At 42.0% G+C, this 27335-nt stretch overlaps 1 protein-coding gene across 2 annotated transcripts in view; it reads right to left on the reverse strand.

The window, feature by feature from the left end:
- ARMH4 (armadillo like helical domain containing 4) overlaps nucleotides 1-4818 on the reverse strand; it is a 149533-nt gene extending 144715 nt beyond the window's left edge. For both annotated transcript variants that reach the window (XR_010338600.1, XM_021670876.2), the window contains exon 1: nucleotides 4689-4818. The gene's annotated coding sequence lies outside the window, so the exon portion shown is untranslated. The remainder of the gene's footprint in view (nucleotides 1-4688) is intronic.
- Between the last annotated feature and the right edge of the window lie 22517 nt (nucleotides 4819-27335).

Genomic DNA, 27335 nt, shown 5'->3' on the forward strand with positions numbered 1-27335 from the left:
ATAACCTAATGAGGTAGATACTGTCGTTATCCCCACTTTTCAGATGAGGAAAACAACAGGGCTTGAGGATAACTAACTTGCCTAACGGATACTGTCTGTTTTTGATCTTTTGGATTCTGTCAGAATTCAAGGTCCCTACCTTTTCCACATAACTCTCTACTTTCCCAAAACAGAGCATATAATGTCCCCAAATATACAGTTGCCAAAGTCCATATCTATAATGCAACCCACACCACTAGTGCCCAGTATAAACACCATCACCACTCACACACATAGCAGTTTCATGTGCCATACTCATTTCAGGCTCCTATGCTGTTTTTTGTTTGTTTGTTTAGTTTTGTTTTCGAGAGGGAATCTTGCTCTGTCACCCAGGCTGGAGTGCAGTGGCACGATCTCAGCTCACTGCAACCTCCGCCTCCCAGGTTCAAGTGATTCTTCTGCCTCAGCCTCAGGAGTAGCTGGGGTTACAGGCATGCACCACCACACCTGGATAATTTTTGTATTCTTAGTAGAGACGGGTTTCACCATGTTGGCCAGGCTGGTCTTAAACTCTTGACCTTGTGATCCACCCACCTCAGCCTCCCAAAGTACTGGGATTACAGGCGTGAGTCACCAAGCCCGGCACTTAGGCTCCTAAGTTTTGATCATGCCACTGTACGACCCATGGTTCCCTACCTAGGTATCCAAACCCTGCTCCCAGATCACATGCCATTCTGGCCTATTCTTTCCCCACCCTTCTCCTAGTTCTGGTAGCATGAATTCTCATGTCTGTAAGTCTCGGCACCAAAAATGAGATTATGTTATTTGCATACAAACGCTAGTTTTTACCCTTCCTTTGTTCACCACATAATTAGTAATAAGGATAGGCACAAAAGAGGAGAAATTCCATAAATATTTGTTGACATGACATGAATACAAATAACCATTTAAGAATGTGAAAAAGAATGTTTAGAGTCTTTATTTTGTACTGTAAGTCTTTTTTCTTTCTTTTTTTTTTTTGAGACAGAGTTTCGCTCTTGTTACCCAGGCTGGAGTGCAATGGCGCCATCTCGGCTCACCGCAACCTCCGCCTCCTGGGTTCAGGCAATTCTCCTGCCTCAGCCTCCTGAGTAGCTGGGATTACAGGCGCGCACCACCATGCCCAGCTAATTTTTTGTATTTTTAGTAGAGACGGGGTTTCACCATGTCGACCAGGATGGTCTCGATCTCTTGACCTCGTGATCCACCCGCCTCGGCCTCCCAAAGTGCTGGGATTACAGGCGTGAGCCACCGCGCCTGGCCCTGTAAGTCTTTTTTAATGACATTTCATGGTCTAACCATGTCTAATTGTATGTTTTATTCAGTACCTAGCCAAATTTGGCTACTTATTTAATATGTCATTCTAACAATAACTTATGTGTTCTCATTTCTGCTATATTTTAAGGTTTCAGAGTTTATTTCTCACACACTCACACACACACACACACAAAAAAAATAGATCAACAGTTACAGATAATGTCTCACAGCTTCACGTCAACATGCTTGATGTCAATATGCTTGACGTGAAGCTGTGAGACTTATTACCTGTCCAAATACATTTCACCTTTTGAAATACAATTAGTGATTCTCTGATGATGGGAAAAGTGTCTTAATAATCTTTGTGTCTTAATAATCCTTCCATTATATGTTTGTCTTAATAATCTTTCAATTTTGTGCTTTTCATGACCCTTCCTCAATGATTAATTTATCAGTCTTACTTTTTCTTTGTATTTTAATCCTTAAGGCTCTTAATGCCAATACTATCTTATTGCCAATATTATTGTATTTATCTAAAGCTGGGCTTATAAAGACTCTCACCCTACTAACCCAGCTGTGACACATAGCATTAAGGTACCACATTTCTGATTCATTGTGCTACTGACAATCATCACTGGTCTGTTATATTGGCTTTAGGACCTGGGCTGCAGCTATCCTTCACCGTAAATTAAGTAGCTGAATGACAGATGATCCTTTCAGCAGCATTTTCCATCACAATGGAAGGAGGGAGAAGGAGTAAGTAACCACAAAGAAGAGTATGGTCCGCCAGGAGGAAAGCAGCCCCAGAGCTGGCAGTGAAGAGGGTAAGTAGGCTGGGGTCAAAATAGCTACTCTGGAAACTACTTAAATACCAGCAAAGTGCTTTATCATCTCTGAAGACCACAACTAAGTTCTATATACTGAGCCCACAAGCTTTAGTCTCTACAAATTAGTGATGCAGACAAATGAATATATCCATACTTATCACCCCTGGCATATCATCTCATCCCTGGTAAAATGAGATGGAATTGAAGGTTTCAAAATAGGCCTCAAGTTCCAGTTCTACCTTAGGCAAATCACTGACACTCAGTTGTCTTGTTGCAAAGTACAAATAATAATGCTTGTTCTGTTATTTTCAAAGGGTGGAGAACACACACAAAAGTAATAATAGACATGAAAGGGTTTGAAAAAATGTTAAGTATCATCCAATATAAGACATACTAGTATGCTACTGACATGCATTCCTGTCAAACTTCAGAAATGTGAGCAATCTGAAGCATCCGTGACAGCAGCCACAAATGTAGCATTTTTTTCTCCAAGGCATTTCCATGGAGCTTCCCCTTTCTTTCAGTTCTTCATGAGGACAATGTGACCTGAGAGGCTTCTGCTGTCTGCAGAATCCTGACCTGATCAATCTTGATCAACAAGCTCGTCTCCATCCATCAGACAGTTCATTTCAGTGACCCAATTGGACACTTCATTTCTGGGTTTGTATGGTATGCAAACACAGCCATTTGCTTGGCTAGATCTCTAAGTAACTAGTTGATATTTAAAGGAAAGCTGAAACTAGCTTCAGATACTTTCTTATAATCATCAAGTAAACACCATATGGAAAAATAAATTGACCTAACATCTTGATTAGGAAACAAATTTTCATTTTACAGAAATTAAAACCAGGTTTCTTCTGAATAGACAGCTTCCCTATGTGAGGATATTTTTAATTCAATGAACAAAAATACAATTCCATACACAACTTTTCAGACAAACATCTACAGAATAGAGCAAAGTACACCTTTAGTTGGAGAGTGGAAATTTTCCATAACAGATAAACCGGTTTTCCTCATTTTCATTCTATACTTATATTTAGCATCAAACCATTTCTGTAATACCAAACTATAATACTGTAAAGGTCTGGCAGGAAACTCCAGAATATATAGTAAGAAGCCTCCAATGAAAACAAAGACAAATTCGTATATCTCTAATTGGCTCCGTTGCTGTAGCTACCTTAGACTTGGTGAGCCTTGGGAGATTTGTGAATAAACTCAACCAATATCAAATCTGTCTGCTGCACAAGTGCTTGGTTCATTATTATGACAAATACAAAAAATACCACTTTATTCATAAGAGCAAGTCAGACTACCTTTAAATCTCTGTGTGTAAAAGAAGCAATGTTCTGATACTGTGAAACCTTATCCGGTTGTGTGTTTCAATAGATGCTATTGTGGGGTTCTACTGGCATGTGTGCAGAAGTCAGTCAATGACCGTAGATGCCTGGCTTAAAGGAGACTCCTTGGAACCCAATAGCATCACTTGTAATCAAGGATATATACCAAAAGGAAGAGCAGGCATGTGAATTCTCACCACTCAAGAATTTTTGCCCTTTGGAGAAGAGATCCTTCAGAACTCTAGGGATGGTTTTGTGAACCACTCCCCACTTCCCCTTAAGTTTCAAACTAAAACTTCCAAAGAAAGAAGGCAGACACTTTAAAGCAGCTTTCTATCCTTTCTTCCACTTCAGTTATGCACTGAAATTGGATCATCTGGGAAAGACAAGGATTTCTCATCTTTGAGAACACAAACGCTTAAGGGTCCTGTTTTGTTCGCTCCTGCTTGCTTCCTCGTCAGCCAAGGTTCTACATATTTGGAATCTACACAGGTCAGATTCTGTCCGTGCCCACGATGCACACGAAATATTTGGGCACCTCCGGCAGCACCTCCCAACTATTTCGGAGTCTCGAGCAGAGCCTCGCCTCCCCCAGGTCTAACCCGCAAGCCATCTTTCTAATTAAGTGACCTTTCCAAGCAACGTCCTCCAGCCGCGTCCTGGGGGACCGGTCAGGGGCTGAGCAAAGAGGCTCGACATCTCTGCGCTAAACACTCAACTGTTTGTTTTCTGCAAAGTGGCAGGACACATTCGGTGGCGACCGCAACCCCATTCGCTCCTCGATTGCTGGGCTCTGAGTGGCATTGGGTACACTGCGATCGACGGTTTGAAAAGAGTAAACCGTTGTTTTCGGGAACTTCTCTCTCACTGCTGTGGGATTGTGAGCGGAGGGAGAGAGAGAAAGAGAAGCCCACACAAAAGCAGCCAGCCCTGCAAGCTCCACCAGCACAAAGGCCGGCTCGCTGGTGCGGAGCTGGGAGGCTGGGCTGGAGCGGGGAGTGCGGTGAGTCCTCCGAGGCCTGCGCGCCGCGCCCAGCGCGCCCGGAGCTGCCCCCGCGCACCCCGCACCTGGGCACTGCGCTCCGGCGGAGGCTTGGGGCGCACGCCTGCGCACCCAGAGCTACACCTCTCCCAGCACTGCACGCTCCTAGGGCAACCCCACGCCACCGAGGCTCCGGCTCCGTCCCTGTCCCGGCGCCACGTCTGCAGCCGCGGCCGCCCGAGTGGTGGGAGCCAGGCCCGTCCTCACCTGTGCGCCTTCAGCCGAGCAGCGCGCGGAGGACAGCGGCAGCAGCAGCGGCGGCGCGGGCGCTCGGCATCCCCGCGGCGAGCCCTGCGGCGGCGGCGACTCCCTCTGCTGTCTGGGACGCTAGGGGGAGGGCGCTTCGCTTTGTTGTTTATTCATAAGGCCGCGGCTACGGCCGGGGATTGGGCGGTGAGTAGGTGTGCCCGCCCCGGCTCTGCTGGCACTGACAGCCGGCGCCGTCGCCCCAAGCCCCTGGGCCCCCACTTCCCCGCCTCCGCTCCCCCGCGGGGCCGGCTTCGGCTCGAGTCCCGACACCTGGGACCCCTCGGAGATCCCGTGCTCCGCTTCCGCTCTTTACAGCCGGAGATCCTGCGGCAGCTCCCCCTCCATACCTACGAAGAGACCAGGGCACCGTTTACGCAAGAAAAGCCTGAATTTTGCTGGTCTTTGGTTCATGCAAGGAGTGCAGATCTGAGACTGCGGAGTGTTCCTTGTGGAAACTGTGGGCGGCTTGGCAGTGCCCTTAAGTAGGACCCTTAAAGTAACTCTACACAGAATTTCGCGGAAGTTCCCTTGTCAATCTCTCAGAGAAGTTGCAAACTAGTGCAAGTCATAGGTACCGTTTATTGAGCCCTGGCTCCTGCCAGGTACCCCAGTAGATGCTTTGCCCATTACTTTACCGGCTTAATCTGCACAATAGAAGGGTAGATGTTGTAGTTCTCATTTACCAGGGTAGGAGGTTAAGGCTAAGGGCTGTGTAACTTGTCCAAGGTCATCTGGCTTGTGTAGCCACCGAGAATTTGTGACCTCCATTCTTGAGCCTTTCAAGGACTCTTTTCTTTTTCTGTTACTTGTAATGGTGTGGAAAGAGGTGTCGGAATCTAAAGGCCCATTCTAGAACAACTACCCACCCCCAGCATGTTACATTTGCCGAGCACGCTTCACATTCGTTCTCTGTTGAGCTTATTAACTGGCTTCTTCATAATAGCTTAGTCCTCTTTTGTAGTTAATTATAAACACCTTGAAGTCAGAGCAAGCACTGGTTCACCTGTGATCCCGACACCTAACACAATGCACAAGTATGCACTGATTTCTCTTTGTTCGTTTGTTTGTTCGTTTGTTTTTGAGACAGGATCTCTCTCTCCCAGGCTGGATTGCAGTGATGCCATCATGGCTCACTGCAACTTAGACCTCCTGGGACTTCAAGCGATTCCCCCCACCTCAGCCTCCTAAGTAGCTGGGACCACAGGCATGCGGCACCATGACTGGCTTTATTATATTATTATTATTATTATTATTATTATTATTACTATTGGTAGAAATAAGGTCTCCCTATCTTGCCCTGGCCGGTTTCAAACTCCTGGGCTCAAGCCATCCTCCTGCTTCAGCCTGCCAAAGTGTCTGAATTACAGATGTGAGCCAAGGTGCCCAGCAGGTATGCACTGCTACCTATTCCACCTTCCTTTAGAAATTATTATCTATGTATAATCATGCATTGATTAATTAGGGGAATACATTCTGAGAAATGTGTCCTTAGGCATTTTTGTTGTTATGCATACTGACACAAACATACTTACACAAACCTAGATGGCATAGCCTACTGCCTACGAAGGCTATATGGTATAGCCTATTGCTCCTAGGCTACAAGCCTGTACAGCATGTTACTGTACTCAGTACTGTAGGCAATTGTAACACAATGGTATTTCTGTAGCTAGACATATCTAAACATTGAAACAATATAGTATTGTGCATCTGTATAAAAATGATGCATCTGTATAGAGTCCCTGCCATAAAAATGGTTGCATCTGTATAGAGCACTACCATAAATGGAGCTGATAGGACTGGAAGTTGCTCTGGGTGAGTCAATGAATGATGAGTGAGAATGTGAAGACCTAGGACCTAACTGTACACTACTGTAATGTACACAACTATATGCCACAGTGCACTATATAAAACTGTACACTACTGTAGTTATGTAGGACATAACTGTATACTACACTACTACTATAGTGTAAACAATGTACACTTAGGCTATACTATAAACAAAAACATTTTTTCTTCAATAATAGATTAAACTTAGCTTACCAAAACTTTTACTTTATAAACTTAATTTTTTTTAACTTTTGACTTTTTTTTTTTTTTTTGAGACAGGGTCTCACTCAGTCACCAGGCTGGAGTGCAGTGGTACAATCACAGTTCACTGCAGCCTGGACCTCCTGAGTTCAAGCAATCCTCTCCTGCCTCAGCCTCCCCAGTAGTTGGGACTATAGGCACCCACCACCACGGTCCAGTAACTTTTGACTCTTTTGTAATAACACAGCTTAAAACACAGACATATTGTACAGCTGTTCAAAAATTTTTCATTTCTTTATATCCTTATTCTATCAGCTTTTTTCTATTTAAAAAAATATATTTTTTAACTTTTTTAACTTTTTGTTTAAAAACCAAAACAGGGCCAAGCACAGTGGCTCATGCCAGTAATGCCAGCACTTGGGAGGCCGAGGTGGGTGGATCACCTGAGGTCAAGAGTTTGAGACCAACTTGACCAACATGGAGAAACCCCATCTCTACTGAAAATACAAAAATTGGCTGGGTGTGGTGGCACATGCCTGTAATTCCAGCTACTCAGGAGGCTGAGGCAGGAGAATCTCTTGAACTCAGGAGGCGGAGGTTGCAGTGAACCAAGATTTCACCATTGCACTCCAGCCTGGACAACAAGAGCAAGACTCCCTCTAAAAAACAAAACCCAAAACAGAAATACACACATTAACCTGGGTCCATAAAGAGTCAGGATCATTATCACCATCTTTCACCTCCACATCTTGTCTCGCTTCGGGTGCTATCACACACATAGAACAGTCATTTCCTATGACAACAATGCCTTCTTCTGCAATACCTCCTGAAGGACCTGCCTGTTGCTGTTTTATAGTTAACATTTTTATATATAAGTAAAGCAGTACACTCTGATAATAAAAAAGTATAGTACAGTAAACATGTTAAGCAGAGTAACATAGACATTTATTATCATTATCAAGTATATACTGTATATTATTGTATGTGCTGTAATTTTATATGACCAGCAGTGTGGTAGGTTTGTTTACACCAGCATTACCACACAAAGGAGAGAAATGCATTATGTTGCATTGCAGGATGTTCCAATGGCTACCATGTCACTACGTGATAGAAACTTTTCAGCTCCATCATCTTATGGGACCATCATTTTATATGCAGTTTGTGGTTGACTGAAACATTGTTATGGGTACATGAGGTACTTCCAGAATGTGATTGGATTGAATTGAATCTATGAGATCTGTTTGTTTGGTTTTAGACAGGATCATACTCTGTCGCCCAAGCTGGAATTCAGTGGCGCAATCACTGCTCACTGCAGCCTTGACCTCCCCAGGCTCAAGCAATCCTCTTACCTCAGCCTCCCGAGTAGCTGGGAGCACAGGCGTACACCACCACACCGGGCCATTTTTTTTTTTCTTTGTAGAGATGAGGTTTTGCCATGTTGTCCAGGCTGGTCTTGAACTCCTGCACTCAAGTGACCTGCTTGTCTTGACCTCCCAAAATGCTGGGATTATAAGTGTGAGCAACCACACCTGGCCTCAGATCTGGTTTGTTTGTGACAGAGTTTTGCTCTTGTTGCCCAGGCCGGAGTACAATGGCATGATCTCAGCTCACTGCAACCTCTGCCTCCCAGGCTCAAGCAATTCTCCTGCCTCAGCCTCCCCTGTGATCTATTTGTGTGTGTGTGTGTGTGCATTCAATGCAATACATTGCACTGTGGCCAGGTCTTCTATCTGGATTCAGTACCCGCCAGGTGGATGAACAACACCCAGCCTGACCACATTGTATTTCAGCATTTTATTTTTAGGTCAGTTGTTTGAAACTCAGACCACATCTTCTTGTAAAAACAATGTTATATAGTATGGCGAGGCTATCAGCTAGCCCACAATATTAAGTCTACTCAACCCAAATACAGGTAAATAAAAGTACTAAAAAAAAAAAAAAAAAAACAACACTAACCTGAATTCTGGGTGTTCTAACCAGAGGGCCAGGCAGAAGACGAGAGACAGCAAAAGGAAGGGATTCCAGTTCTCCTCACATTTACACACAAATTTGAGACATTCAAAGTTTCTTTGACATCTTCCTGCTTCCTTTTCAGTATCCCTTTCTAACATCCTTCTCTTCTTAGAGACTCAGTAGCCACATGATAATCTAAGTCTCAAGTACAGAATTTTACTCCCAGACCTGTGTTAGACTCAAAATTTTCCATTCTTCAAAATTACCCTTCTCTCATAGTAAAAGTTCTGTCTCTCATCAATATAAATTACATCAGGTGTGCAGTAAAAGTAAAGCAATCTTATTGGAACTCATTTATACTAGTCCTATATCCTTAGAAAAAATGGTTTGTACTGATTTCAACAACTCTGATTAATACAATTTATCTGCTGTTGATACATGGCAGTGGTCATGAGATTTACCCTTCTCTCCCCTACACACATACACACACACACACACAAATTATAGGTTAAGAAAAGTTGTACTCTGCAAGTCAAATCAGTAAATCCACAAACAATGAATGTTATTAACCTTTTACAGGTAAAGCAAGAAACTGTGGGAGTGAGGGTTGGGGGTGTGGGTGAAGAGCTTGGGAACAATAAAAACTCCAATCAAGGTAATAGGCAAGGAAACTTAGGAAGGCAGTTTTTAAGGTTGCCAGATTTAGCAGATAAAAATAGAAGATTCCCAGTTAAATATGAATTTCAGATAAACCACAAACAAGTTTTAGCATAAATATGTCCCAAATATTGAAAGAATGGGACAAACAGTACTAAAACATTATTTGTGATTTATCTGAAATTCCAGTTTCACTGGGCATCCTGCATTTTATGTGGTAGCCCTCTCCATTTTAGGCAATTTGTTTATCCTGGTTAGTAAAACGTCTTTGTGTCAGAGAGGAACTGGTCAAGTGTAGCAAAGAACAGGATAACCAACAGCCAGAAGTGAACAATACCCATCCAAATATCACACGGAGGAAAGAGCCTTGGCAATGCAGATTTAAACATTATGGTGTCCTTGGTGAGGCTGTCACTCAGTTGGGAAGAAATGCTTCTCAGTATGTTAACTAATTGTCATTAGTTTGAGTCTCACGTACCTGGTCCCATGTATATGGGACCTGGGGCTCTCCTGAAACCAACATTTCTGTCTGCTTGACCTGTATAAAATTGTTATTCTGTATTATGTGAGCTGAATTGTTATTCTGTATTATGTGAGCATGAAACAATTCATGAATAGATTCCCAACACATCTATTCATGCCAACAAAAATTGGGTTTCTGTCTTGCAAAGTTAAGAACAAGGCCTTGAGCAAAGCTGACTTTACCGAGGTAAGTGCCACTTCGTAAGGGCTCTTAAAGACCAGCTGGCAGGACTTCCCCAGACTCTGCACCACCATTTGCTGAAGGTGCTTTTGGTTGTAGTTTGTTTGGTCTTGTTTTCATTTGAAATTGTACCAGCCACAAGAATTTGAGGTCATCAAATAAAATGAAATGGAAGAGACACATGAGTAAAAACTCTTATTGGAAGGTTGAGTTTACCTGAGATCTCCTCAAACCCGTTCTGGTATTTCAGCGATTTTTCCTCTTTTTTTAGTAAAATACCTTCCTTGGATTTTGTAGTTTTTGTTTTGTTTTGTTTTGTTTAATACTTTAAGTTTTGGGGTACATGTGCAGAACGTGCAGGTTTGTTACATAGGTATACACGTGCCATGGTGGTTTGCTGCACCCGTCAATCCATCATCTACATTTGGTATTTCTCCTAAAGCTGTTCCTCCCCTATTCCCCAACCCCCAACAGGCCCTGCTGTGTGATGTTCCTCTCCCTGTGTCCATGTGTTCTCATTGTTCAACTCCCACTTATGAGTGAGAATATGCAGTGTTTGGTTTTCAAGGATTTTGTAGTTCTTACTGGCTCCCTAGACACAAGGAGGTCCAGCCATGTTAGAAGAAGAACAGGAGCTGCCATGTAGAATTGGAGTCATTTGCAAATTGGATATTTAAGTCCTCCCTGCAATAAATGGTCTTTTCCTTTTGGCCTTCCTAAAAGTTTATGAACATGATCTTTCCAGCATCTCCCATTGTTCTCTGCCCACTGCTCCTTGACTCTAATTCTCTGTCGGAAACTTCCTTGTTGCTTTTCATTTTTTTCTGTTTTTGATTTTGAGACAGCCTCGCTCTGTCACCCTGGCTGGAGCGCAGTGGCCCAGTCTTGGCTCACTGTAACCACCTCCTGGGTTCAAGCGATTCTTGTGCCTCAGCCTCCCGAGCAGCTGGGACTACAGGCACGCACTATCATCCCTGACTAATTGCTTTTAATTTTTTAAGCTGAAATTCGAATTCCTAGGAGTGGACTTTAGTGTAAAATAATATTGCTAAGTATATTCCACTCACTCTTGGTATTCAATAAATATTTTATTTTTGTAGTGATGATGATGTCGATAATGGTAATCACGTTAGACAGAATCAGCTCTCTTAATTCTGATAGATGTTTTCATTGCGTCCAAAACTCTCAGAACACTTGCCATGACCATCTTGAACTACTGCAGTGCCAGTGGGTCTAGATTTTTACCTACTAAATTATGTCATCGGTATGCAGTTTTTTGTGAAAACAAGTAGGAACAATAAATCCCATAATAAAACAATTTTACTTAAACAAGGCTTTGGAATAGACTTTTATACACTGCAGTTGCTTGGAGGTTTTTTCGTTTTTTTGTTTTGCTTTGTTTTTTGAAACAGAGTCTCCCTCTGGAGACTGGAGACTGTTGCTGGAGTGCAGCGGCACTGTGTCAGCTCACTGCAACCTCCCCCTCCCAGGTTCAAGCCATTCTCCTGCCTCAGTCTCCTGAGTAGCTGGGTTTATAGGCACATGCCACCACACTCAGCTAATTTTTGTATTTTTAGTAGAGACGGAGTTTCGCTTGGCCAGGCTGGTCTCAAACTCGTGACCCCAAGTGATCCATGCACCTTGGCCTCCCAAAGTGCTGGGATTACAGGTGTAAGCCACCACACCTGGCCTGTAGTTGCTTTTAACTGCTAATACATGAGTCCACTATATTTATCTATCTTTATTACCTAACACTCAGATGAATCCTCTTGCTTCTCTGCTCTCCCCAAGAAACCTCTTACAATTGTAGAAGCAGAATATTGTATGCCTTACATTTGCTTCTGAAAAATCTATTCCTTTCAATATTCTCTTATTAAGTGTTGGATTTATTTAGCCCCTGAACTTTCTATTCAGTTCTAAGAAATGGAATTTTGTCTGTTGCCTTGAAAAAGCAAAACAGGAGAGGAACAGACCACTAATGCAGGTACAGAAAGAAACAACATTTCTAAAAGAATACAGCCATTTTAAAAACAGCTTTTTTAGATAAAGAGGCTGAAAACATTTACAAAAAAGAAATCTTGTCCTTTACTTTAAAGTCATGAATATGTCCTTGTGAGACAGTCTGTAAAAACCCCTTTTAAGAGATTTGAACATCAAAGGTCTAATGTCTCCTGTGGAGCATATCCTTTAATTCTAAATGATTTGGCCATCAGGAGTAACTATTGTGTATTCAAAATGGCATCTATAACTCTAAAAAACATATGAATTGTCTTTTACTTTGTCAGACAAAAGAGTCTTATCTCCATCTTTGTATTTTTTAAATGCCCAATGGTAAATAAATCAGACTCTCCTAGGTTCCTTATCTTAAACAATGAGTTTGAAATATTTATTCCTGACATAATGGTATGCATAACCACTGCCTATGTTGCAAAGAAAGATTATTTGCTCTTCTCTGTCTCTATTAAGGGTAGAATTAAAGAAAATGGATTTACCAGGAGAAGCAAAGTTCAGGCTCAAGGAAGCACTCTTGTCACAGAAAGTTCTTAGACACTGGAATAGATTAGCAAAAGAGATTACATATTCTCTTTTGTGTAGGCCTCTAAAACTACAGTGAATTTAAGTCTGACGAAACACTGTTATTTCACTCAATAAGGATATTATGGAGATAGTTGTAGATGTGGAAAAGCCACCAAATATATTTACTGAGAAGAACTGTATTATTGTTTATTATCCACCTTCCAACAAATGTTGTTTATGTCACTTTTAAGGAATGTGATTCAGTTATTAACTTGAAGTTCAGGACACACTGGAGTACATTCAATGTGCAGCACGTTGACAGCAAGAGCAAAGGACAGGATACTATCAGTGGAGATTTTCTCCATTGCAATGTAGCTCATAATCAGGATACTGCCAACAATTTGAATATTGGTTGACCAAGATTTAAATGTGGTATGGCTGTCAGTGCAGGAAAAAAGAACACCAAAAACAAAAAGACTTTTCTTCAGAGTAACACACAACCTCCTGCTAAATTTTTTATTCCTATAAATTTTGGTTAATTCTGCTGGCCAAACAGCCGTAGATGAGTTCATGTTTCACAGTCATTAAGCCATGGGCACTGCATCATATAATGTGGGTTATGTGTGTATTTTGGCATTGAGCTTAACTCCATGGTTAATCAAAATAACAAATGTTTTTGTTTTGTGGGAGGTATATGGAGTATGCAGGATCAATAATTGAACGCAACATTCCCTGGGAATCTTAAATTTAGTTGAGAGGAAAAGGTATATACTTAAAAACATTACCAATAATACACAATGAAAAATTTCTTTATAGGCTCTTCCGTGATCTAAAGGGAGTATGGATTTTTATCATCTTTTTCCATTATACTACCACAAAGCAGAGCTATTTGATGAAGTCTACATGGAAAGCCAATATCTTAATATAGTTAGTGTATGTGTATAAAACTATCTTTTCCCCAAGAAAGCTGTAAGTTTTTTGAATTAAGACAGTGTAAATAGTCTCACATCTCCCACAATCCCTACAGAAGTGCCTTCACATAGCAGCTGTTCAAAAAGTATTTGTTGACCAATCATGACCATAAGCTTATGCCAAAATAAATATGTAACACTACAATGCTGAATATTTTATAATTATGAAGCATGAAACTGAATACTACTCACATGCAAAGAAAATTTGGCTAGCTTCAGAATGAAATATATCCATCTCATTCAAATTGGGAAGATACTTTCCAATGTAAGTGCCTCTGAGACTTAGGATTTGATTACTTTTTACATCCTTTGAGAAGGGGTTAGTCCATATGTGCATGTGTCCTGTCTGAAACCAGAGAACTGAGCCAATTGACGTTTCAGGTCCCTTTCTAACCACAAGTCTGTGATCCTCTTTATGGGTGAAGTTCACATTAATTTAAAGAAGAGTTGCAGGCCTGATGCGGTGACTCACACCTGTAATCCTAGCACTTTGAAAGGCCAAGGTGGGCAGATCACTTGAGCCCAGGAGTTTGACTCCAAACTGAGCAACATGGCCCAGCCACCACGCCCAGCCAATTTTTGATTTTCTGTAGAGACAGCCTGGGAGATGAAGGTTGCAGTGAGTTGTGATCATGCCACTGCACTTCAGTCTGGGCAACAGAGTGAGACCTTGCCTCAAAAAACAAAACAAAACAAAAAAAAAAAAAAAGAAAAACAGAGCAGTTGTGCATGAACAAGGAATACCCTGAGTGTAAGATTAAAAACAAAAACAAAAACCTGGTGTGAGACAAATCCAGAACTCAAATTTTATGCAGGCCTAAGTCCTTTGAAGTAGCCATAGCAATATGTTTTATTTTTTTCTTTCTGAAGACCTGCAATATAAGGTAGGCATAAAAGATTCACTTTGTAGAATCAGTCCAAAGCAATTCCTCCATAACTTGTTTACAAAAATAGCCAAAGGGGTGGAAAAACTTCCTTCAGAATCGGGGTGATTGAAAGCATGTCTCATACAGAGAAAATTACTTACTTTCAGACTGGTCTGAAGTGTGAGGCATCACCACAAAAGAATAAACGAGTTTTTCTGCAAAAGATTCCCAGTAAAGATAAATGGAATGATCATGTGATGTTCTTTCTTTTCTCTTCTCTTTTTGCTTTTAGGATCCTTCTGTAAGTGGTATTCGCGCATACTGACATGTTTTGTTTTCCTTCTATTTCTCTCTTTGCAAAAGGTGTTTTAAGGCACTTACCATTGCCAGCTAATGTTCATTTTATGACATCATTCCTAGCAATCTTACATTGATGGGCACTTTTCACTCAGACCATATTCTACTCGGTTCATCAAAAAAAAAAAAAGATTGTTTTCCTTGTTAGTCTCTTTTAACTTCTACTTCTCTGATTCTCTCTTCTCATACTTCTACTTACTTTCTAGATTTCATACTGCTGCTTTTAAAATTTAATGTCTTTTCCAGTGTATACATTGTTCCTTGTTTCAAACATGCGAGCCTGAGCACTTTGGCCCAATCCTTTTCATTTTCAGAGCCTTTAATTCCAGTGTGCTGCTGTGTTTGCTGCAGCCTTGAGGACTATAACAAAATGTCATGTGGTGCAATGCATTATTCATTCATAAGCAGTTTTACAGGCCCATTCTTTTGCCCAAGGCACAAACATAAGCAATTGATCTCACTTCCTCTCCCTCTCCTTCTACCTAGGAATAAGAAATGTGACAGACATCAAGGACATCTAAAGCAGATGATAAATATATGGAAGAAATTATCCATTATCCCAAGCTGTTGCTCCAAGCCTGCCCGGTGTCATCCCTTTCCCAGCCTCAATTCCTCTACCTCCTCCCCACTATCCTGAAGTAAATGGGAGTATGCCGTGTTACGGACTGAGTTGTAGCTCCCAAAATTCACATGCTGAAGCCCTTGCTCCCAGTTCCTCAGAATGTGACTGTATTTGGAAAGAGAGTCTTTGCTTAATTTTATTTTTTATTTTTAGAGATAGGGTCCTGCTCTGTTGCCCAAACTGGAGTGCAGTGGTGCCATCATAGTTCACTGTAACCTCAAATTCCTGGGCTTAAGGGATCCTCCTGCCTAACCTCCTGAGTACCTGGGACTACAGGCATGAACCACCATGCCTGGCTAATTTTTTTTTTTTTTTTTTTTTTTTTGGTAAAGACAAGGTCTCACTATGTTGCCCAAGCTGGTCTCAAACTTCTGAGCTCAAGTAATCCTCCCACCTTGGCCTCCCAAAGTGCTGGAATCACAGGTGTGAGCCACTGAGCTCAGCTGAGAGGTTTTTAAAAGAGGTAATTAATTAAAAAATCCCATATGCCTCGTGTCCTTATAAAAAGGACATAGGCAGACATGGAAGACCGTGTAAAGTCACAGAGAGAAAGTGGCCATCTACAAGCCACAAAGAGAGGCCTCAGATGAAAACAACCCTATCAACTGTCAACACCTCGATCTTGGGCTTCTAGACTCCAGAACTGTAAGAATATTAATTTCTGTTGTTTAAGGCACTCAGTTCATGATTCTTTGTTAGGTAGCCCAAACAGACTAATACAGCCTGTCACAGTTGAAAGTCTCTTCTGATTGGCTAGTGCATTTGCTATGCTGAGTATTTTCAACAGCTTTTCTGGTTGAAGCAGAACAGATATATTTAGAGGCGGAGCACAGGAAAATCAGTCTCCCAAAAGCAGCACATTTGCATAACAGAAAATCCATGTGTGGCTGACCCTGACGTGACCAGTCCGCCCACTCAGTCGGTAGAGCATGAGACTCTTAATCTCAGGGTCGTGGGTTCAAGCCCCACATTGGGCACCAGCTGTGACGATGGTCACATGGAGGTCACCACCTGAAATGTTGATCACCACCTGCAGGATTCTGTCCTGCAAACCCTGACTGTGGTGGATGAATAAATACACTCAAACACAGAGTACAGTGAACGAGTGGACTAGGGGGTCACTCACTTCTCACAGAGATCACAGCTGGACAACACCCACTAGTTCTCCTTCCTCACATTTATTTAGTATAGATTTAACAACAAAGGCTTTGAGGAAACACACTTGTGGATAATTAACATGGTTAAAACAGTAGTTTTTCCAAAAGATTAAAGCTCAGGTACCAATGCCCAGGGCAAACACCATTAGCGGATAATATCCCTGGTTAACCTACCCCCAAGAGGGCCATCCGGCTCAAAGGTTAGTTTTAAGACCACATGAGTAAACAAGTTAGTTAATATAGAGACAAAGGAATGTGGGGTAAACAGACTTAACTGAGGAAGCTTCTATTATCCCTAGTCTTTACCCTATGACCTAATGCTCTAGAAAAGAACTGGCTGCCTTCAGCCTGTTCCACTATTACAAGTTAAGAAAACCTTTCAGACTTCCAAAAGGTTTGAGACTATATGTTATAACTTCCCCTAATACTTTCATTAATATTTTGCCAACAACCCTGAATGAATCCCAACAGGTGGTACCTTTTCTTACATGGCAGCTCTCTCTAGTAGTAGAATCTGGCTATGCCTTTGAGCAATTTCTTTTTTGTTTGTTTGTTTGAGACTGAGTTTTGCTCTTGTTGCCCAGGCTGGAGTGCAACGGCACAATCTCAGCTCACCACAACCTCTGCCTCCTGGGTTCGAGCAATTCTCCTCCCACAGCCTCACAAGTAGTCAGGATTACAGATATGTGGCACCGTGCACAGCTAATTTTGTATTTTTAGTAGAGATGGGGTTTCTTCATGTTGGTCAGGCTGGTCTTGAACACCCAACCTCAGGTGATGCACCCACCTCGGCCTCCCAAAGTGCTGGGATTACAGGCATGAGCCACCATGCCAGGCTTGTGCCATTTCTTAGTAACATGACTTGAACTGCTGTAGAGGCCACCTGGAGGTTCTTGGCCTTTCCTGGGGTAGGAGAGCAAACAAGTGTTCAAACAATCTAAGCAAAAGTATTACATAGGAACCAGGAGAATGCATTTAGCTTCAAAATAGGATAACAATACTTTTTCTATCCTAGGATTATTGGGAGAATTAAATGAGATAAGGTGTAATGTACTAAACACAGTGTCTTTAACATCCATTACATATTCAGTGAATACTATTATGTGAAACAAAGTGCAGACCCAGTTAATGAAGTACTGATTTTCAGCTGTAGAAGCAGGTATTTCCTGAGTTGATGGCTAATGGAATTTTTTCTTTCTTGAAGAACTTGCTGTGAATAAAACTGGACCTATCAGTATCCCTATATTCAAATTTCAGGTTATGGTGGAAACAACAATTTTCTGGGAATAGATTTCAGAATAGTATCTTTGGCATAAATTCTGTGGCATTTTCTTGGAATTTCACCAAGTTTCATCAGTAAGACTGTCAAATTTAAGTAATTTGCACTATGTCCATCCACCAGGTTCCCATTAACACTAAATTTTTCCCTAAGCAGAAACATTATTAAATAGGCAGAAAATGTTTTTAAATTTACTGAGATTACACTTTTATTTGAATGATTTAGCATTTTGTGAAACTGTATTTAACTAGAATCAATTACATTACTACTTACATAGCTGAAAATAAGTTGGAATTATAATAGTGTCTGGCCTATTACAGATATTTAATAGATTTATCTCATTTAAGGATCTCAAAACACATAATAATTATGGAGGTGTGTTTCTCATCTGCTCCAATTTCCTTATTAATCAAATGAGACAGTAAATCTGCAAGAGATTGCCCAATGTCAAGGCAAAGCACACGCAGGAACCCACATCTCTGGATGCGTCATCCAGGACTCTTCCTCTCCTATTCAGTGGCACTTTCCTGTTGCAAAGGGAGAGAAACACATTTAAGAGTTTAACCAGAGATTTAGCTTCCCGGCCTGGCACAGTGGCTCACACCTGTAATCCCAGCACCTTGGGAGGCCAAGGCAGACAGATCAGCTGAGGTCAGGAGTTTAAGACCAGCCTGGCCAACATGGCGAAACTCCATCTCTACTAGAACATACAAAAATTAGCCAGGTGTGGTGGTACATGCCTGTCATCCCAGCTGCTCGGGAGGCTGAGGCAGGAGAATCTCTTGAACCCAGGAGGCAGAGGTTGCAGTGAGCTGAGATTGTTCCATTGCACTCTAGTGACAACGATTTAGCTTCCCAACTAAGCATCATAATCTACATTGACACCTCTGTGCCTGGGCTGGGCTCATGTTCTCTCACCTGAATTGAACATTTGTGTCTTCTTTGTCTGGCTAAGAATATTTACATATGGTTCCAAACTCACCTTAGCCATCCTGTCCAGGAAACTGTCCCTGATTACCGAGGCTGGATGGAATGCCCCCATTGCACCTGGGCAGCGTTCTGTCTTAGCACTCAGATTCAACTAGCCATGTGTCAGGCACCCAGCTGCCCACAGTGCCTCCCCCAGCATCCCACTTCAGCCTGTATTGTTTTCAATGTGTAACACCCTTCAGACCCTATCCTTCCCACAGTCTGTATTCTCCCTGGCCTGTATCCTCCCTTAGTCTGTACTCCTGACCTTTATCCTCCCTTCAGCCTGCATCACACCCCAGCTTCTATGCTCCCTTAATTGGTACCACTTCCTAATCTGTATTCATCTCAGCTTTTATCCACCTTCCTGTATCCTCCCCAACCTATTCCCCAACCAGACTGTATCCTATATTAGTCCCCAATTCCCCCAGCCTGTATCTCCTCTTGAAAGGCAGAATTCTAAGATGGTCCCAAAGACTCCTAGCCTCTGGTATGCAAAATTCACATCAGAGTAATTAAGTAATTACTCTTTTCCCAGTCATTCGGCCAAACATGAGTCAGTATTTCGATCAAACATGACTCTTTTCCCAGTAATTTAGTCAAACATAAATCTATTGCAGCTGTGAAATTGCAGATGTAATTAAGGTCCCAAATCAGTTGACTTTAAGATATGGAGAGGGCTGAGGCTGGTGGTGCCGGCCTGTAGTCCCAGCTATTAGGGAGGCGGAGATGGGAGGATCACCTGAGCCCAGAAGTTCCAGGATGCAGTGAGCCCCGATCACACCATTGCATTGCACTCCAGCCTGGGCTACAGAGCAAGATCCTGTCTCAAAAAAAAAAGAAAAGAAAAAAATAGGGAGATTATCTAGTAGGGCTGATATAATCAATGGACCCTTTCAATTTGGATGTAGAGGTTATAAACAGAGAAGTCAGAGACTCAAAGCATGAGAGGACGTGAGACGGGAACCACATGACAAGGAACTGCGGGCGCCCTCTAGTGGTTCAGAATGCCGTGGCCAACAGCCAGCAAGACGCTGGGGGCTTCACTCCTACAACCACAGGACCGAATTCTTCCAACAACCCCATGAGTTTAAAAGGTTCCTGAGCTCCAGAAAGGAGCACAGCCCAGCTGACACTTTCATTCTCCCCTTGGGATACACTCAGTGGAGATCTCAGCCACACCGTGTCTGGGCTTCTGACCTACAGTACTGTGAACTAATAAATGGTATTGCTTTAAGCCAAGTTATAGAAACTTAATTCAACACCTTCCGCAGCCCGTGCGCCACAGTCTGTATCCCCTCAGTTTATATCCCACGGCCGTTTCACTCCAGCCTGAATTCCCCAGGGATGTAGCTCCCCAGCTTGAATCATTTCCCAGCCTTATCACCCACTGCACCATGGAACCCCCGGCCTACATTCCTCCCAGCTTGTACCATTCCCCAGCCTAAATGCCCCCTACATACCCACAGCTTGTCATATACTGCCCCCATCAACCCCATCTCTCTCTCTCTTTCTGTCTCTCTCACACACATACACACACACACACACACACACACCACTAGCACCACTAACACCACCACCCACCACCTGCACAGCACAGAACCCTGAGTAATTCTGCCCAAGGAGTACACCACTCAAGTTCACAGTGTGCAGCACCAGATGGAAATTTTGTCTCCTTTCCAAGCCTGGCGAGCAGGACTGAGCAACCCAAAGGAAAAATGTACTCTCTTCTCCTTTGCTGCTTTGAGCCTCAAGCCAACCACGGCAGCCAGTCAGTCCTGCTTCCTATGCACTGAGCTCTGCTCTAGTTTCTCCAGCTGTCTAGAATCACCCCCCATCCCCACCAAGCCAGCAGCAGGCACTCCCTTTCCAAAGGGAAATGAAATGGGGCCCAAATCAGTTGGCCAAATCTTCTCATCCCTCCTCTCGAAGGATTTGAAAATTCCTTTTCTCCAGGAGGATTGCTGACCCCCTCCACACATTCTCCACCTCCATTCCAGAGCTGACTTTCTGGACTTTTCTGTTCTTCTGGACTTTTCTTCACCCGCTCTATCCCACAACTTACATTTGCAAGATGGTGTGTTTCAAGTGATGTATTCCTCCATAATTATCCTTGTACCTGAACCTGAACTTTTTCTGAGTTGGTTGGGATGAGTGGCATAAGTAACCAATACCTACCATCAAATAGCAAACATTAGGTGAAGAACATAGAACACCTGTGTAAAAGGATAAATAACTTCATGCATACAAACATTACACACACAAAGTATATGCATCTATACAGTGTGTATGTATATATATTACATTTATATATAATTATATATTGTATATATATAAAACAACAAGCCTGCAAGGTATAGTTACTATTACTATTCATAGATGAGGAAATTGAGGCTCACAGAAGTTAACTAAGTTGTCTAATGGCACACAGCAAGCAAGCAACAGAGCTGGAATACCAACTTGAGCAGTCTGGCTCCAGAGTTGATCTTCTTACCCTCGCTGCTGAACACATACAAAGGTGTCAAGATCACTGTGCTAAGTAGGGCATGTGCATCATTTATGGTAAGAAAAGAACAGGAGAGAAAGCAGAGAAAACTGTGTGCTAAAGCAATCAAGACAATTTTCACATAGAAAGTGGGGCTTGAGCTAGCACAAAGGGAAAGTTGAACTCAGACATACAAGGGTAGGGTGTTCAGGCTGGGAGAATGGAATGAACTAGACACAGGAGTAGGGGCACACATGCATGCATGTTCTGGTAGCATAATTTGTACGAGGAAGCTATGGGAAATAAGGCAGGAGAGGTTACGCAGAGACCAGATTGTGGCTGTCCTGAATGTAAGCCAAGGCATTTGGCCTTAATTATAAGGCAAGAAGAGGGAGACCTAGGAAAATTTTTGAGCAAGTGGGAGAAGGGAGGGACAGTTGAATATGGTGAATGACTGAACTTGAGAAATAAAAAGAAGAATTTAAAAATTAGTTCAAAGTTTAGTGCTTGGGTGATTCAAGTAATTTTTGTTTTAATAATAGAAATGGATTAAATTGGCCGGGCACGGTGGCTTACACGTGTAATCCCAGCACTTTGGGAGGCCGAGGGGGGCAGATCACGAGGTCAAGAGATCAAGACCATCCTGGCCAATACGGTGAAACCCCGTCTCTACCAAAAATACAAAAAAATTAGCTGGGCATGGTGGCGTGCACCTGGAGTCCCAGCTACTAGGAAGGCTGAGGCAGGAGAATCGCTCAAACCTGGGAGGCAGAGGTCACAGTGAGCCGAGATCACACTACTGCACTCCAGCCTGGCAACAGAGCAAGACTCAGTCTCAAAAATAAATAAATAAATAAATGTATTAAATTATACATGGGACTGAAATTTGCCTCCTTGTAATAGTTATACATATGATTGGTCTTTACACTGTGCTGGGATGGAAATTCTATTTTGCCTTCTCCATAAAGCAATCCAGGAAAAATTTGTATAGGGCCAGACAAGTATGAAGAGTCAATAGGATCATTAGAATCCTATGGATTCTCCTTTCCCTAGAGAAAAAATTAAAAAGTTCAGCTATACTATGGGCATTTTAGCAACAAGCCAGTTGTCCTCTGCGATAATACCCCCACTAAATAGGAAGTTATGTAGCTTTGCAATGATTTCAAATACTTACATAGTTTGTTACAGGAGTTACGTGTTTTGCTATGTGAAGAACATGGAGTGTAATCCTCCTCCTTGTGAGAATGCTATGTCACACTTCATCATACTATACATGTGAGTTATTGGCCTCCAACTACTGGACTCTAAAACATATATAAACCTAAGATTTTGACAGACAGATTGACAGCTTAGGCTGTGGCAGGGCTACTCTCTGTCAGCCTTCAAGTTATTCTCCAAAGCATCTCCAGCCAACATCAGCACCGTTTGCTAGCATGGAGGGACCTTGCCCATCATTGCATGTGTTTGGGGATCTCTGCTGTGGTGGTCAAACCATCTTTGCCAAGAACTTCTTGTAGAAAGAAAGGTACACCTCAAACTTTGATTGGACTCTCCACCCACAGAGGCCTGCTTTCATCCTAATTGAGTAACTAGACTTTAATAATGGACTTTACATGAAATTGGAACTCACTGATTCTGTGCCTAATCCACTCTGTCTATTGAATATTAATATATTCCCTGTGAAATTTGTTATTATTCTCCCTCTCTTTTGACATTATGAAAAAAAAAAAACAATCTGTGTCAATAAATGATGTGATTCATGAAATCATACTTTGATCATCTCCTTATTTTAATCTACAAAACATAGAACAGCTAAGGAATTCAACTCTAGAAGCTCCTCTCTTGCTCTATATTTATATTGACTGGGTGAGAAGTAGGTTTCTGTTGATGGTGAGATCAAAGCAGGCCTGATTTGCTAATGGTGTAGAAAATATTACTGGTTCAAAGTTACATATCATAGTTAATCACTATATACTCTCCAGTCTCTTTAGATACTTCATTATTTTAAAGTGTTGTTAGGGGTTTAGTTGCTGTGAATATGCAACCTAAAAGACATACTTTAAACTTTTTCTTCCACAGAGGGAATTAACAATAAATGAGACCATAAAGTGTGTAGGAGAATATACTTCACACCAGCCCTGGTACACGTTGCAAATACTCAACCAAAGCTGATGTCCTCCAGCACTGCCTGGCATGGGAGAGTGAATGGAAGAAGGACAGAGCAGAAAGGGAGCAGTGGAGACTGAAACCTGTCACACCATCCCCACCTCCACCACTACCACAGGATAGTCCACACCTGCTTGATAAAGTCAAAAACCAGAAACTTTAGAGCCAGTTCAATAAACACTCTAGTCTTGTAATTTACCAGCTGCATTTAATTTGGGCAAGTTCCCTTACCTCTGTGTGTCATAACATTATTCCAAAAAGAGATTTTGAAAATAATCCGGCCGGGCACGGTGGCTCATTGTGTAATCCCAGCACTTTAGGAGGCCAAGGTGGGCAGATCATGAGGTCAAGAGATCGAGACCATCCTGGCCAACATGGTGAAACCCCGTCTCTAACCAAAAAGATAAAAATTAGCTGGGGGTGGTGTCACACACCTGTAGTCCTAGCTATTCAGGAGGCTGAGGCAGAAGAATCGCTTAAACCCAGGAGGTGGAGGTTGCAGTGAGCTGAGATCGTGCCACTGCACTCCAGCCTGGCAACAGAGCAAGACTCTGTCTCAAAAAAAAAAATTACATTAAATGACATTTGCAAATCACCTACCATAGCACCTAAAATATCGAGGAGACCCACAACTGTTTTTTCCTAGTCCCTTCCCCACAGTGCACAGTAGGAAGCAGTGGGGGTAATGGGATATTCCAACAGGCATCTAGGCAGAGCCCAGGACCAGGGAATCCAAGAGAAAGCAGATCGTGGAGCATTAGGCTGGGGTCAGGTGCCTCCACAGCTAGTCTGCAGCTTACTAGGACAGACCAGAAGGGTGGAGTGTTAGTAGGAAGGTAAATGGAGTCAGAAGTGGGGTCCCAGGGAAGGCACCAAACCCTTGGAGATTAAGTAGAGAAGAAAGGGAATTTAAATGGGAATTATGTATAATGGGGGACGGTATGGGAATGGGAAGGGATTGGGGAATAGAGTGGATCTTACAAAATCTCGAAGGTGAGTACTTTCAATAAAAAATAGTGAGCCAAGGCAGGCAAACCTTCCTCCCAAGACCAAAATTCAGGGACAGACTCCCCTGAGAAAACTGGCAAAAAAAAATGACAGGGGGTTGGCAATAAAACAAAGACCCAATTAGCATAACTGGGATAGAAAATGAGAGCAAGGTCAGAGCCAGAGACAAGATCAGATCAGGAGGAACAGCTGCGACACGGTGCTGAGTCACTGCAACCTGATGCTGAGTCAGCAGAAGACTGACTCTCTGATTGGTCCCCAAGCTTGGGGCAAGGCTAAGCATGCAGATGGAAGTCCAGAGCCCTCAGCTGGGAGCCAAAAGCAGGAATCTAAGCTTGGCATTGAAAGGGCAAAGATTCCACAGAATCTTGCTGTCAGGGGCTCTCCAGACACCAGAAGACATTTTTTTCTCTGTTTTCAGAGTATGTTAACAAATACCTTTAAGAATACTTCTGTCCTTTGGCTTTACACTCACCTGGTGAACTTGTTAAAAGTAAGTTTCTAGCCCACCTCAGACTTAACAAATCAGAATCTTTATGGGTGGGGACAAAGCAGTTAGATCGGGTGAGTCTTGATATAAACTATATTTGGAAAGACAGAGTGTTAGATTCTATACTTTAAAAGGACACTCTTCCTCATCTTGACTCTAATTTTATGTATTGGGGCCTCCATTAACTGGCAGTCAATCCCTTCACTCTCTGAAAAGCAACCAATCTCTAATAACCATACGGGTCTCAGACTCTGAAGTAGGCTCAGGTAGGTTCTTATGAGGAGGTGGGGAGGTAAAATATATACAACATAAAACATGCCACTTTTGTCAGTTTTAAGTGTAAAATTCAGAGGTGTTATGTTATACAATTATCACCACTATGTATTTTCTTTTTCATCACTCATAACAGAAAGTCCATATCCATTAAGCAATAACTCCCCATTCTCCTATACCTCCAGCCCCTGGTAACCTCTAGTCTACTTTCTGCCTCGATAAATTTGCCTGTGATATTTGATATTTCATATAAGTGGAATCATATATTTGTCCTTTTGTGTCTAGCTTATTTCACATAGCATGATGTTTTTCAAGGCTTAACCATGTTGTAGCATGCACTAGAACTTCATTCCTTTTTATGGCTGAATAGTATTCCATTGTAATTATATGCCACATTTGGTTTATCCCTTCTTCTGTTGATAGACCCTTGGATTCTTTCCACCTTTTGGCTGTTGTGAATAATGCTGCTATGAACATTGGTGTACAAGTATTTTTTTTAAGTAACTCTTTTCCATTCTTTTAAGTATATACCCTGATGTGGTCATATGGTAATTCTGTGTCTAACTTGTTGAGGAACTGCCAAACTGTTTTCCACAACAACTGTACCATTTCACATTCCTATTGCTAACTTATAAAGATTTCAATTTCTCCATATCCTCAACAACACTTATTTTCCATTTTTTAATAATAGTCATTATAGTAGGTGTGAAGTGGTAGCTTGTAGTTTTTAAATTTTATTTGTATTATTATCATTTTTTTTTTAGATAGAGTGTCACTCTTGTTACCCAGGCTGGAGTGCAATGGTACGATCTCGGCTCACTGCAACCTCCGCCTCCCGGGTTCAAGTAATTCTCCTGTCTCAGCCTCCTGAGTAGCTGGGATTACAGGCGCCCACCACTATGCCCGGCTAATTTTTGGAATTTTTAGTAGAGATGGGGTTCACCATGTTGGTCAGGCTGGTCTCGAACTCCTGACCCAAGGTGATTCGCCCACCTTGGCCTCCCAAAGTGCTGGGAGTACAGGAGTGAGCCACTGCACCCCACCCAGCTTGTAGTTTTAATTTGTATGTCTCCACTAATTAATGATGTTGACATCTTTTTATGTGCTTATGGGCTATTTCATTTATCTTCTTTGTTAAATGTTTATTCAAACCTTTTGTCCATTGTAAAATGAACAAATATGGCTTGTCTTTTTGTTGTTTACAACCATTTTGTTTTAAAATGGTTTGTCTTTTTGTTGTTGAATTGTAGAAGTTTTTTATATACTTTGAATATTAAACCCTTATCATATATACAATTTGCAAGTATTTTTCCTATTCTGTAGGTTGTCTTTTTACTTTCTTGACAATGTTCTTTGATGTGCACAAATTTTTACTTTTGATGAAATCCGATTTATATATTTATTCTTTTGTTGCTTATGCTTTTAAAATCATATGAAGAATGCAGGCTGGGTGCGGTGGCTCACACCTGTAATCCCAGCACTTTGGGAGGCTGAGGTGGGTGGATCACCTGAGGTCAGGAGTTCAAAACCAGCCTGGCCAACATGGTGAGACCCCGTCTCCACTAAAACTACAAAAATTAGCCTGGACTAATGGTGCATGCTGTAATCCCAGCTAGTCAGGAGGCGAGGCAGAACTGCTTGAACCTGGGAGGTGGAGGTTGAAGTGAGCTCAAGTCGCACCACTGCACTCTAGGCGGGGCAACAGAAGGGAAATTCCATCTCAAAAAAAAAAAAAAAAAAAAAAGAGAATCCATTGCCAAATTCAAAATCATAAAAATTTAGCCCTATGTTTTCTTCTAAGAGCTTTATGATTTTAACACTTACAGTTAAGTCATTGATGCATTTTGAGTTAATTTTGTATATGGTGTGAGAGGTAGGAGTCCAACCTCATTGTTTTTCATATGGAAATTCAGAACCATTTGTTGAAGAGGCTATCTTTTTCCATTGAATGGCTTTGTTACAATTATCAAAAATCAATTGGCCATATTACTACTTAATGGGTACAGATTTTCAGATTTGCAAGATGAAAAAGTTCTGGAGATGGATGGTGAAGAATGCAAATGTACAGGATGCCATGGCAAATTTTATGTTATATATACTTTAT

The sequence above is a fragment of the Aotus nancymaae genome, unplaced genomic scaffold (assembly GCF_030222135.1).
Source record: "Aotus nancymaae isolate 86718 unplaced genomic scaffold, 86718_ANA_hifiasm-v0.15.2.pri h1tg000062l, whole genome shotgun sequence".
NCBI lineage: Eukaryota > Metazoa > Chordata > Mammalia > Primates > Aotidae > Aotus > Aotus nancymaae.